General features: G+C 48.7%; 1 protein-coding gene and 1 long non-coding RNA gene across 3 annotated transcripts in view; one reads left to right on the top strand and one right to left on the bottom strand.

Moving 5' to 3' along the window:
* The window catches only part of ESRRG (estrogen related receptor gamma), a 400,282-nt gene extending 391,422 nt beyond the window's left edge, over positions 1–8,860 (bottom strand). The window contains exon 1 of one of the 2 annotated variants that reach the window (XM_031504247.2): positions 8,703–8,860. The gene's annotated coding sequence lies outside the window, so the exon portion shown is untranslated. The remainder of the gene's footprint in view (positions 1–8,702) is intronic. The other variant, XM_077781876.1, reaches the window with a different exon arrangement.
* LOC116183364 (uncharacterized) lies at positions 8,809–10,403 on the top strand. Its single transcript, XR_004147968.2, has 3 exons — positions 8,809–8,891; positions 9,326–9,439; positions 9,972–10,403. It is a non-coding gene; the product is annotated as an uncharacterized LOC116183364 (long non-coding RNA).
* The last annotated feature ends 1,826 nt before the right edge of the window (positions 10,404–12,229 follow it).

The following is a 12,229-nucleotide window of genomic DNA, read 5'->3' as shown; positions in this document are numbered from 1 at the left end:
TCCAGGTGCCACTGGAAACCACCACTGGATTACAGTATTTTTTCTGATATATGTAAAGATTCAGTCAGCCTAAAAGTATTCAACACTTTCTACAAAGACGTGTTATGAAGAAGTCCAAATGTCTTTTGAAAAAGGAGACATCACTACCCTGTATCCTACTAAAACGCATACTACATCCAACATTTTTATAGTAGGCAAGATGAATATGGAGGGAGGAGGGAAGAAAATTATTCAAAGAAAATTCAATTTAGAAAGTGAAAAAAAAATCTTATTTATTGTTCAGAGATCTGTGCTATTTTAATTCCTCACTTAAAGAACTATTTTAAATTATATATTGTAAGCCTGTTGCAGATATCTTGCTCTTCTTGTGTGAATACAAAAATATGAAAGAATAAGGTAAAAAAAGTATATTAAATAGTGATTTAATTTATTCAGAAAGCATTGAATGACAAGCATCTACATGGAATTACATAGCTCAGTTCTACTTGAAAATTCAAACTGGAAGAAAATGTGCAAGTTCCTCACCCATTTTAACAGCTGTCATAAATGGATGTTAAACTTAGCAGCAACAGTTCATTGGCAGCTTCCCAAGACTGGCCTCAATGTAAGAATTTGTGTTTGATATGAATGAAAAAAAAAAATCATTGTTAATGCTGTATTTGAATGAAGGTTTGAAATAGTTAAACGCAAAACACCAAATATGCCACTCACGGGCATGATAACTATTTCGGGGAGAGGGAGGAGGGCAAACTTCCCACTGCATGATGAAAAATATGAAAGTATTAAGTAGAAATATTTGAAGAAATTAAGGTCTGGGACCACAGCTTTCAACAAAGACAATGATGCCAGTTCTGTGTATTCCTGCGCAAGAAAACCAAACTGCTAGCTGGGATTTCTGAGCATTTCCACAACCCAAACAGTAAGAGGAAGCTATTCAAAGTCAAAAGAGTTTCAGTGTTAACTGCAATGAAAACAGACCAGAGCCTTTATCAGTTACTTAGAATGAACTGACACTATTTATCATAGTTTCTCCCTCCGTGTTTAGAGCCAGAGCCACTTACACATTATTGATGTATTTTCCAAGTCCCACACATGCAATTCTTGCAAGTATTTTGAGGGAAGGGATTACCTGTACAGCTAGTGCTGTACTTCAGGGTCATGAGTCACTAAGAAAATATGGAGAAATATTTGTTTTTGTGCTTTGAATAAGAAGTCTTTTGTGACAGAATATAAAAGTGGGGAAGTAGTTTCTAAGTTTATTATTACTAGTCTGTTTATTAAGAATGACAAACTTTGAAAGTTTGAAATATTTAGATGGAAACATGCCATTATCTCCAGCATTTGCTGCAAATGTTCAGTCAACATCCTAATTGTACTGATGTACATACATCCTGTATGATGAAATGAGCTCCAGCTCTCTCCATACATGGCATAGCAGTAAGAAAAAAGATAAAATCTAAACGCTATTTATTCAGCAACTGAATCTTAGCCAAAATGAACTACTATTTACTATGGTCAGTGGTCATTTTACACATATAGTAAGCATATAAGGCATTTGTAACATTTGGAAGCCCGAGATTTGCGTTATCCTATAGGCTCTTCTAATTTTGTTAGGTATATACTGACAGAATTAAAGATGGGCATTTACAAGAAAAAAAAAATTAGTTCTGTTAAGGCTGGGATTAGCAAATAATAGAAAATAAATACAGTATTAAAGTTGCCAATGCTCTATTCTCAACAAAATTCTTACAGTTATGTGCTCTCCTTTCCTTTCTAGCAACATGTAATTCTCTGCAGGGATGTCAAGGGTACCATTCGCTCTATTTTCCTAGCAAGCCAACATCTGCTAAATGCAGCACGACATGCTGTTTACCTTTGTTGTAAACTTGAGGCTTTTCCATCTAAGAACTGTATAAATGAATCAGTATTCATTCACACCTATGCCCAAAAGTATCCATTACAAAGCAGTGAGTGCTCATTTTTAATCTCCTCCTTATTCTGATTTTATGCCATATTTCTCTGCACTGATGCTGTTTGGAATTACCCTAGATATATTAACAAATGCAAAGAAAGTAAAGCCATAAACAATGGCAATTTCCCCCTCATTTTCTGTAAGTATTTCTTGACAGACAAAGGTGATAAAAAAGCACAGGTAAAAGGTCTTGCCTTACATCTCCTTTAAACTCAGTAGTTTAACAAATTGCTGCAAAAGAGAAGTTTTGTCCTCTGCTCCAAAAACCAAGATGACAAAATCTCGAGCTATATATTTAGATTTGCCTTCTAAAATCCTGTGCAATATTTAGTAACTTGTATTCGATGGCAGAATTTCCGAGGGAAATAGGAGGGGGTTGTCTGTTTTGATTTTTTAAAATGTATATACATTTCTCACCTGCTGAAAGGAAATCTACCTGCATCAGCAAAAAGCACAGGTGAAAAGACTAATTAACATGAAAAAATGCAACCACCCTTTCTTTAGAGAATGGTTTTGAATCAGAAAGTAATTTTTTTCATGCTGCAGAAGCCCTCTATTTGAACGAGCACCCACTAACATCACTTGTCCCTCTAATTGTCATCATTACTGAGACAGAAGCAGCCTTTGTTGATCACACATAGCATTTTCTAAAATCCATTTTTCCAATTAGGCTTTTATTCTCTTTCTCATCCATCTGCTTTTATTTAGTTTTGAGCACAATTACAGTGGTACTTGGGTTAACTTGTGGCAGTAAGACATTTGCAGGAGCTGTTGCTCTCAGTAATGTTGGCTATTACTGATTACAGCATAGCTCAAGGCAGATTCCTTGTTCTAAATGGCACTGAACATTTTTACCTGGATATTGCAACACCACATTATGAGCACTGGGATATAAACAGAACAGTAAGCAATGCTGCTGGCCTCTGGATTTAAGCAATAAGCCAGAAGACCTGTGTGTGGAGACACAGATAGAAAATCGAGCTACCACCAAAGTATCTGATGAAATATCTCTATCTTTCTCTAATTTGCTAGTGGCTAATTATTACATTCAACTCTGAATCACAGTCCTAAATAATAAAGGTCAAAGTTTTCATGGATATTTTCTGTGTTTGAGTTGCCACCTTGAAATAGCTAAAGCTGTGTTTTACAGTTGCAAGATTCCCAAATTTCCCAAATTGTATGCCCTCAACATCACAAAAAACAAAGCCTCCCATCACCTCAAATCAAACCTCATTTCATTGGAAACATAGGTTTAACCTCTGCCAAAAAGAGGGGCTGATTCCTGTAAGTATATTTGCATTTAAAAAATCCCAGTCTAGAACATTTGCTTAGACAACCCAAATCTTATCTCACTTCATTACTCAACTTTACTGAATACTAGAAAAAAAGTTATACAAATTCTGGAAATATAGCACATCATAATAAACATTTGTGGCACTTTTATGTAATACAAAACTACTGCAAATACAATATTTTCTTAAATATAAATCCTATAATTTTGTAGGATCTCTACCTATGTAAAAACAACAAATATTTGTGGACATTCTCATGATTACAAGAATTAGATTCGTGCAGCTTTTCAGCAAATGCTGAAGTGCTACAATCATCCATGATATCCTCAGATATAAAGGTGGGAACACGGCAGCACAGTTAGGGAAGCCTGCTGGAGTTGAGGATGCTGACCTGGCTTTGTCTGTAACCTGCTGTGACCTACTCCAGTGCACCATATCAAAATTTCTTTTCTCACATTAGCCTTCCTAATAACTAACTCACCCAAATAAAGTGTTTTCCTACTTTCATGTATCGGGAGGAGAGGTAAGAATCCTGTCATAACAGATATTTGTTTAGTTATTTGGAATTGCTTCCAAGTACCAAGCAAAATAAGCTTGTAGATCCCTAATATTTAATAATGATTAGTAAAGAGGGGATAAGACTGCTCCACATTGTACCAAATAAAGGAGTTTTCCTTTTCCAAGGAAGTTTTAGTATTATTGTCACTACTAATCATGCTGCGATCTCCCATTAACCACACTAAACCTGTATTTTAAAATATGATGCTGCTCTATGAAGACAGTCCATCAGCTTTGAAATTAAGCCCCAACTTGTTTAACTCCTGACAACACTTTACCAAAGCCCTAGCAAGCAAACACGAAAAACAGCAACAAGAAAGTGACGGAGACAAAACCATCCTAAGATTGTGCATCTCAAACCAATATGTGTGCCCTAAAATCTAACATTCAGAAAACCTTCATCTCTGTCACCTACTGCCTCATCTCATTACCACATGTTCACCAATTACTATTATTTTCCTCCCTTTCACACCAGAAAGGACATTAGTTCCCCAATATGCGTTTAAATGGCGAAAGGGGTGTCCGGTCCCTTGGTGCTGTGACCGCAGGAGCCTCTTCTGCCTCGGCATCACTGCGAGCACGGCCCGGCTCCAGCACCCCGCACCGACCCCCTTGCGCAAGCAGACAACGCGGCGGGATTTGGGAAATAGCTCTTAGCCCTGGGAAGGGACCCCCACCCTCTTTCCTTGCTCAGACACCCACTAAATGTAATTCCTCAGCTTTCGGCAACTTCGCTCCGCACCAGCAACTCGCCTGGAAACTTCGAGAAGAAGAACAAAGGGGCAAAGAACAAAGAGCCGGGGGGGGGAAGGAAGGGGAGGGGAGGGGTGGGGGAGCTCCCCCCTTTCGGGTCAGGCCGGGGACTCTCCCCTCCGGCCGCCCAGGGTCAGCCCTGCCGCCCGCCACGGAGCCCCGGCCCCGGCGCTGCTGAGCGGGGATGCCCCGGGCTGGCCGTGGGCGCCCACCCGGGCTCTGAGCCCCCACACGGACCCTACCAGGGCTTGCTCGGGGTCTGGCTGGCGCCCGACCGCGCAGCGCCCGCTCCTGCCGTGCTCCCAGCGATGAGATGAGCGAGGGGAGGCTGCCCCGCCACCCCCGCACACGGCCGTGCCTTCCTGGCCGCACAGCCCCGTCCCGCCGAGGGCCTCGCCGGGCATCCCCCGCAGCATCCCCCGCAGCATCCCCCGCAGGGCCGGAGGCGACCCGTTCCCCAGGAGAGCAACACGTGTCCACCTCCCAGCCGCGGTCCCAGAGCCGGGGCCGCTCCGCGGGAGGGCTTGAGGGGCTTTTGGGGGCAGCTTGAAAACAGCGAGCAAGAAGAAGAAGCCGAGGCGAAGCAGCCGTCCCGTTTCGCTGCGGCAGTCCCGCTCCCCTCCCAGCAACGATGAACTTTGACCAAAGTATCGCTGTGCACCCCTTTTTTAATTGTCCGCTTCTCTCACACCCCGTCTTACCGAAAGCGACCCCTCTGTCCTGCTTCCTCTGTTCCCAGTTAAACAACCTTGAAGAGCTGCAGGTGCCCTCGGTTACCTGTTGCTGAGAGGCCCCTGCCCTCTTATCGAGTGATGGGGGTAATTAAATCTGTTGTGGTGTGGTCATACAGTGCTGGCTGTGGGAGGTGTGAACCCCGTGCAGCTGCGGGCAGCGAGCAAGGGAAGAGGGGGAAGGTTTGGGCAGGACAGCCGTGCCCGGGGTCGCTGCCCGAGCTCAGCCAGCGGGGCAGGGAGCGCCAAACCCCGGGCAGAGCAGCAATCCTGTCATTAGGGACCACACGCACTAAGTGCCATCCTGCAACTACCTCTTAGAGAACGGCGGGGAATTACCATTATTCTTCTCGGGCAGGCATTTCCAATTTGGAGTTAATTGACGCGATTCTTCATTTGAGTAACGACCAAAGGAAAGCCGAGCTTTACCTGAAAAACTTTAAGAGGTTTTTCTTTCTTCCCTCCCCCTTTCTTTCTTTTTGATTTAAGACAGAAATGAGCTAACAGAACCTCTCTTTCTTGAAGGTGAAATTAATCTGGTCCTTATCGGGAGCGGGAACAAGCCGCGCGCCCGGTACCGAAGCGGGGCGCGGTCCAGGAGCGGTTCCGAGTTCAAACCGGGCTGAACTCCCTCTGAACCAGTCCTGCCACTCCCAAATCCTGAGGGAGAAGAGCCCCCCTCGTCCCTCAAACCTCTGCCGTGAGCATCCCGCATGAGCGAAATCAGAGAATGGTGGGGAATGGCACAAACAGCTTAAAAACCTGAGGCTGGCGGCTGAGGAGCGTGAGGCAGAGCTGGAACAGGCGTTTGCGTGAAACGCTGCCCTGGGAACGGGAGGAAAACTTGAGCGCAGCCTATGCCCTGAGTTAACTAAAGCCAATTACTTGTCTCCGTATAAAAGGTTTTGCGTATGGTTACAGCTGAGGAAATACGAGAAGCTGATGAGTCTGTTTTGCTTATGATTTAATCAAATAAATTAAAGGAGAAGAGAAAGGATACGCCCAATCTGCGACTTTAAAAAAAAAAAAAAAGGGCATGACTTTTTTTGGGACGCTCCCTGTGCAAAGCCTTTCCTCTTGTACAGAGCAAAGCGAGGCTTTCGGAATCCACTGATCTCATTACTGTTGGGTGTTTGGGGTTTCTCTTTTCTTCCCAATGGAGTAACCTTTCATAAACGATTGCAATTTCGGGGGGAAAAAGTGAGTAGGTGCCAAACCAAGCTGGGGGTGGGGCAGAATTTTGCGTTTCAAGCAATTTAGCAGACAGCAATTCTGCTTACAGCAGAGAGGTAGGTGGATACTTGAAAACATCTTCCACTGGGGTGTCCTACTTTGGCAATTCTAATTAAAACAAGGTTTAAAAGATGCAAAGAAAGAGCAAGCCTCTTGCTTTATTTCCAGTGGGCGTGGGGGATACCGTCAGGCACAAAGAGTTCTCCCAGCTTGTTCTAACGTGCACCTTTGTTTAAAAGAAAAAAAAAATAATCAAGCTCGTCCTCTGATTTCAACTAATGTATTTTTAACTGGATTTCTTTCCTTTGCTTTGTGTGATCTGATACCTACAGTGTAGCCCTGGCCCACTTTCAGCCCTGCGGGTGCCCTGCATTGTGTGCGTGTCTGAAAGAAAAGCGAAAAGTCTTCCATCTCACACTCTTTTGCCCTGTACCTGTGCTTGGGAATTGAATCGTGTCCAAGCTAGTGGTCAGCAAAACCTGCACCCTATTCCCCTTCTCGCTGCCTAACCCGAGAGGAGACGCGACTTTGTAGGTGCAGCCTGGCTGGCGTGGCTGTGACCGCCCAGCACCTCGGATCAATAAAGCAGCCAGTTTTCTGACGTTTCTTTTCCACGGCTGCTTATTGAAAAGGAGCCTTTACCGCCACCTATAAATAGCGTTGCATCCAAGTCAACTTTAAATTTTTTTTTTTTCTTTTTCTCTCTACATAAGGTAGCAAAGTTCTAACCAAGATACCGCAAGTTCTCCTTGCTGCTCAGCAAGGGCTCGCCCCGGAGGGGCTGCGCTGGGGGTCCTGGCTCCAAAGGCGGCTGCGCTGCCTCCTCCAAAGGGAGCGAGAGCTTCGGCGGAGCCAGCCCCAGACCCGCACCGGCCGCCTTTGAACTTTGTTCCCAGGAATGGGAGGGAGAGCAGCGAATACCGATACTCACCGTGCTCTTTGGCTTTCCTGATGTAACCCCGTCTCTCCCTCGTCTTTGTATATAAATGAGCAGAGGTTACATCCCGGGCACGCGGTATAATGCCCTGGATAACCCCGACCCTGTCTGTTAATTTAATGCTACGCTAACCTCAGAGTGTGTGATTGCAGCTCGAGCGTCGGGTTAGAAAAGCGACTCTCCACGCTGGAAACAAATTCGCTTTTCTCTCTCCACACCCACCCCCTTTCCACGCGGAATCTCCCAGCCCTGCATTCCTGCACAAACCAGGACACCTACCTTTCCGAGAAGCTACCAGGTTCCCTAGCACAGATTGCATATTTTGCCCGCTCTGAAAAAAAACTGTGCAATTACCCAGACCCACGTGCCGTGCCCTGCGTGCTGCGTGGGGCTTGGATTCACGCACTGTGCCACGCCGGGTCTGCCACTGCAGAAAGCGCTGAGACCTCGCCTAGGGGAGGGAAGGCGCTGCCTGTCGCCCCCCGCGCCCCTCACTGCCCCTTCGCTGGGGAAGGGGCGGCGGGGCCGAGGGGCCGGGGCTCTCTCTCTCTCTCTCTCGCCCCCCAAAATGGCACACTCAGCCCGCGGGACTGGGCTGCTCTGCGGGCGCTTTCTACCTGCCTGCACAGCGGGCTGGGAGCTGACGGACTGTCATTGCTGTGCGCGGAGCGATCAAACCCCCTTATCCCCGCGTGATCTCTTGCGCTCTCTCTCTCTTTATTTATTTATTTTTAATTCCCTTTCCATTTCCCCAAATGAGGTTTGATGAATACAGCTCGTTGTCCGCGTTCATACCAGGGCAATAATTGTCAGGGGGTCTGAGCGCTCCAGGAAAAGGAAAGCGGAGGAAGGAGGGATACAACCTCCGCTATCTCGCTGTTACTAATTCCCAGCCGGCTCGGACTCAGGGGACAAGGCGATCGCTTAACAAACCCTCCTCCTCCTCCTCTCCCTTCACCACTCCTTCCTTCCTTCCTCTTCGCCGGCACATTTTCTCCCCCGCGTTTGTCCACGTTTCATTCCTCCTCTTCATGAGGAATAAATCGTGCAAACTCAAACTATAAAGAAAAAAAAAAAGAAAAAAAAAAGAAAAGGAAAGGTGGGTGGGAAGGATACAGGAGGGGAATAAAAAAATAAGAAAGGGGAGGGAGGAGGAAAAGGACAGAAAGTGTCTGTGCATGATCGCTGACCATCTGTGCAAAAGGTGATCATTGTTAGGTACTCACATGGCTGGTGGCAGAGCAGCTCTTAGCAATTAATAAGTCTCTCAGCTTGAGCTCTTCTTTCCCCTTTCGGATGGCAGCGCTCTCTGCGTGGCTCGCTCTCACTCGCGCGCACACACCAAACCCGATCTGATGCTGCAGGACCGGCCACTTTGCGAGGGCAACAACACGGGAGGGTTTGTATTACTCCAGGTTCGTGTGTGTAGCCTATAAATAGCGAACTTTTTGATGGAATCAGCTAACAAATGAGAGGAGAAGGCGTAATTTTGCGCAGGGAGCCCCCCTTTCTCTTTGCAAGATTAAAACCCCCCAGGCAGCAGACAGAGCTAAAGTTGTGGGTGTGTAGAAAGGAATTTCACTTTATTGTGATAGTGCGCGAGATTTGTTTGTTTGTTTATTTTGGGGGTTGTTTTTATTCCTCCCCCCACCGCCACCCCCACCGACCCATATGTTACATCCTCCTCCCTGCCTTCCCAGCTAGGGGCAGGAACTGCCCCGTGTTAGCACCGACTTTAACTCCAAGTTGGGACCACACGGCACATTTGAGATTTTTCTTTTGGTGGTGGTGCCTGTTGTTGGTTTGCTGCTTTTAATTTTTTTTTTTTTTTTTTTTTTTTTTTTGGGAGTTGTGGGGGGGAAGATGTCTACGCGATACCGTGTGGAAGTGCAGGAGGCGGGCAGGCAGGCTTCCCTGAACGTGCCCTCATTTTGAAAGCAAGTGAAGAACAGAAAGAAAACAGGTCGGAATTATTGGGGAGGTGGGGGGAGGAGGGAAGAAGGCGGTACTTTGGTAGGGACGAAGTGTGTGACTGGGGCTTTGGGTCAGCCAAGGAGCGATGGCCCCACTCGAGAGAAAGCGCCTCGACACACGTGGCTGGGGGGTTTCGCGGTGCGGTCCCGCCACGCCCGGCGCAGCGGAGCCTCGGGCACGCGTGGGCGCTGCGGGAACATCGTCCTTGCGGGCGCCCGGCCCTTCGCGGGTGGGCAGCGGGGCTGGCCCGACGGCTTGTGCCCGGGGGAAAACCCCTGCTCCAGAGCCCACCTCGGCCTTCCTCGGGCAGCCTACGGGCTCCTCGGGGCCGGCTCCTCCCTCCCGTGTTTTGTCGGAGGTCTGAGCGGTACCGGCACGTTCGGCGTCCCCCGGCAACGACAGCCCCGTCCCCCGAGGACACTGATTTGCGGGAAGCTTAAGGCTGGGCCCTGTCGGCAAAGGGACTGCCGCCGATAAGTATCCCACCGCGGCAGCTATGGAGAGGTTTTCTCCCCTGACAGGTGCCTGACAGGGCTGGCCGGGAAGAACTGCTGACCTGTCTAAAGAAATATATCTGCGTCTCCCGGCATGGCAGGACAGATGGTGCCCGTTCGCACCGCGGCGACTTCTCTCGACGCCACACACCGAGCGGAGCCGATGAGTGGTTTGTTTTTATGGCAGGGAGGTAGCGATGCTCTCGGACATCCCGTGGCAAAGGGCTTGATGGGAAATGTCCACCGGGAGGGCAGGGGGGCAGCGGCACCACTCCTGCCCCGTCCCCGCGTACATGACCTGCCGCAGGATCGCCGAGGCAAGGGGCTTTCGGCATCCGTGCCAGAGCCGCGCCCCTAGCTCCCTCCAAACAGGGTCTAAGGATCGCCCCCACGCCCCTCGGCGGAGCGCCGGGCCGGGCTCACGCTGCCTTTGTGCCGCCCGCAGGAGCCCGTGTGAGGCAGCGCACCCCGAGCCTCTCGCTCGGAGCCGCTCTCCCTCCCGTGGCCCCGCTGGGGCAGTGCCCGGGCGCGGACACGGACACGCAGCGGCCTCACGGGCAGTCCCGGCCCCCTCGCCCCCCGGCCCCGGTGGCGGCTCCGCTGCCGGAGCGGCGACCCCGGCATCAGTCCCGTTCCCCGCTCTCCGCAGCTCCCGAGTGACGCGCAGCCCGGCGCGCTGGTCCATCCGCGCACGTTTCCAATCTCATGGCTCATAAACTATTAGCGAAGGGATTTCATTATTCACCTTCCGTATCTGACAAAGGAGAAAGGGAAAGAAAAAAAAAAAAAAAAAAACACCAACAAAACATCCAAACCAACAAAACACGCGCTCCTGGTAACAGCAAGACCGGGCCGGGTTTATATCCCAGCACCTCGCAGGCTCGGGGCTCGGCTCGGGGCTGGCGGCCGCGGGGGCTCCGCCGAGTTCCTCCCTGCGGCGCTGGGCTCCGGCCGCGGCTGCTTGTCCCGGAGGCACTGCGGAGGTCATCCTCGGCCGAGGGCAAAGCAAAGCAAAGCAAAGCAAAGCCGTGAACTGCGTTTTACCGGCCGCGGAGAAAATATTCCAGGAGAAACAATAAAATCTTGGTGATTAAAAGGGGGGCGGGGGGGGAGCAATCTGCTTGTTTTCCTTTTCTCTTTCCTCTTGTTCTGCAATAAATAACACTGGGAGTTATTTAGCTCTCCACTGGAATGTGACAGATCGCACTCCGGGGCGTGCAGCACAAGCGCTCCGCGGAGGCAGGGCCGGAGCGCGGGGACCGGCGGAGCGCGGCGGCAGCGGCCGGGCGGGGATGCGCGGCGGCGGCAGCGGCACCAGGCCTGCGAGGGGCCGGGGTCAGGCCGAGCTGCAGGCGGGGCAGCCAGCGGCAGGGCGCCTAGAGAAACATAGGACCCGATCCAGGGAAAGTTACTGACAGCCTAGGTGACTCGAATACAAATGTTAATACAGCTAACTTTGTTTTTCTTCCCCCCCCCCCCCAACTTCCTTTCATTACTTTTTTTTTTTTTTCATTCTTTAAGAAATAGACGGTGAAGAAGTTTAGACCACGAGGTAATTATAAAAACCAATATAGAGATTTTGAAAGAGAGACCCACTTCACAATTTTATACCGAGGAGCAAAATATTCTGGCGAAGTCTGGGGTCATCACCTACAACAGCGCAATGTTCCATCCCTGTTTAATATACATGGTGTGGGAAATGGAGGGAAAACATAGCTAGCACCTGTAGTGCCAAAGGAAAAAAATATATTACTACATCATATTTTGGGGCTATTTTACAGGACATTTTTCAAAAATGGGCTCATATTTAATTATAGCTCTAACGATTTTCTCTGTGCGACTGCTAGTTAACAGCAAGGAGGAAATGGGGTTTCTATCGAGATTTTGCATTTGGTATCTTTAAAAAAATAGTATTTTTCCTGTTTGTTAATGGCACATCTGGGACTGCAAGTGACCAATCTGGACCAACTTTTAATTGACACACTGACCCGCCGAAAAACCAAAACTCCCTTTAAAAAAAAGAAAGAAAGAAAAAAAAAGAGAAGTGTATATATAAATATATATATATATGCATTGGCGTGACCCTGGAAACCCCAGGGCTCTCCTTGCCCTTTTTGTAGGAAGGAGGTGATTTTCCAAAGGCGCGAGGAGATGCGCAAGTTCAGCGCCCGCCCGCCTCCCCTCTCCGGGCCGCCGCCGGCCGCGCAGCGCCGGGAAGGGGGGAGGCGGTCGAAGCGGGCGGGGCATTATGACCGGAGCCCCTGAGCAGCGTCTGCGAGAAAAAG

This window comes from Lonchura striata, chromosome 3 (genome assembly GCF_046129695.1).
Source record: "Lonchura striata isolate bLonStr1 chromosome 3, bLonStr1.mat, whole genome shotgun sequence".
NCBI classification, from domain to species: domain Eukaryota; kingdom Metazoa; phylum Chordata; class Aves; order Passeriformes; family Estrildidae; genus Lonchura; species Lonchura striata.
This window is presented reverse-complemented; position numbering and strand designations above follow the sequence as displayed.